At 48.3% G+C, this 1,606-nt stretch overlaps 1 protein-coding gene across 1 annotated transcript in view; it reads right to left on the bottom strand.

The window, feature by feature from the left end:
- Positions 1-376, bottom strand: part of LOC103607378 (tropomodulin-3-like) — a gene marked incomplete at its 3' end in the record, with an annotated part of 34,126 nt that extends 33,750 nt beyond the window's left edge. Inside the window, exon 1 of the mRNA XM_008591886.1 lies at positions 296-376. The remainder of the gene's footprint in view (positions 1-295) is intronic.
- Between the last annotated feature and the right edge of the window lie 1,230 nt (positions 377-1,606).

The following is a 1,606-nucleotide window of genomic DNA, read 5'->3' as shown; positions in this document are numbered from 1 at the left end:
GCCGGCTCCCGCGGGAAGGGAAGGGGCCAGTCCCGAATAGGGGAGGCCGGGCCCCCGAGTGATTCATCAGCAGACCGGGGTTCGCGCGCCCCGACTGGCGGGCGACGCCCAGCGCGCCCCACGGCCCCCACCCGTGCCGGTTCTCCCTGAAGCAGCCCCCAGCGTCCCGCTGTTCCTCGAGAGAGGCCCACAGCGTAGGAGACCTGAGCTAGTGCCTCTTCAGCCACCATGGCCGGTGCGACTCCCTGGCCATGCCTGCAGACGGACTTCCAGGAAAGCACCGGGCTGGGCTTACCTGACTGGTGCCCGCTGGGGCCGCCGACCTCTTTCACGGACCCGCGAGAACTGCCGGCCGTAAGCCGCTGCTCGGTTCCCCGGACCAGCCGGTCCGCCCNTAACTTCAGGTAAAGTAATTAATTACAGAGTAATTTGGACTAATGAGTATACCACAAAACTTAGGAATTAGTCATAAAAATATATGATTAAAGAAAATTGAAGTCAGTAGTATTCTCAAGAACTCATTTTGTTCCTTCATGCCTACCACAGGGCTTGGTACAATACATGTGGCCAATGTTTCCTGAATGAATGAAATAAATTAATTTTTTAAAATCAGAGATATCTAGGGCTGGGATAATCTTGGGATCATCTGGTCCAACAACCTCATTTTAAAGAAGAGCAAATGAGAAATCCTGAGAGGTGAAAAAGCAAGAAGCCTAAAGATTTAGAATATATTGGAACTCACATTTTAATTTCCTTTTTGTTCCTTTTGTAGGAATGTGTTACAAAGGGGATTCTAACTATCATAATAATTGTGGGTTCTTGAAGAAGAGATAAAGTAAAAAGGTGCCTAGGACTAGGAAGAAGAAACTAGCGAGAGTAAATGATCCTGGGCAAAGATATTTTTCTAAGCTTAATATATTTTTTACAAGCCAATTTAATCTGCTGAAAAATTAATCTAAAGGATTCTCAGAAAAAGAAACATGAACTGCATGAAAATGTTACAAACCAAGGGAGACTTCATATAACTTAAATCTTCACAGGCTTATTTCCTGTTGAAGTATGACCTCCTGGGGCAGGCTTTACTGCAGTATTCATTACCAGATGACTTGGATTCAAGAAGAGCCAAGTAAGGAAATGTGATTCTTAACTAAAAAATAAATAAACTGTGGCTGTTTCCCATTTCTGTTTGTAATAAGAAAGCAGGCTTGCGAAGGGAACACAGCAACCTCTGTAAGCAAAAATATAACGACCCAGTCACGTCCTCAAAACAAACACATAAACTTCGCAGCCGGATCCAGCTGTGCTGCACGGGAGCCAGGAATTCATTCTAAGACAGAGCAGATAGATCAAACGGCGAATGCCAGACGAGCCAGATTTCAATCACAAAAAGGGTGTGTGCCCCAAGTTTTTCCGCGCCCACACCCCCGTCCCCAACTTTCAACAAGTAGAAGTCTTAGAGTCTTGGTGAGAAAACCCTCCTAAGTTGATCGTCCCCAGACCTACCCCTGGGCGGGTGGAAGGAGCTCGCACGGTCGCAGCAGGCGCCGGCTCCCGCGGGAAGGGAAGGGGCCAGTCCCGAATAGGGGAGGCCGGGCCCCCGAGTGAT

Source organism: Galeopterus variegatus, unplaced genomic scaffold (genome assembly GCF_000696425.1).
Source record: "Galeopterus variegatus unplaced genomic scaffold, G_variegatus-3.0.2 Scaffold7369, whole genome shotgun sequence".
NCBI lineage: Eukaryota > Metazoa > Chordata > Mammalia > Dermoptera > Cynocephalidae > Galeopterus > Galeopterus variegatus.
This window is presented reverse-complemented; position numbering and strand designations above follow the sequence as displayed.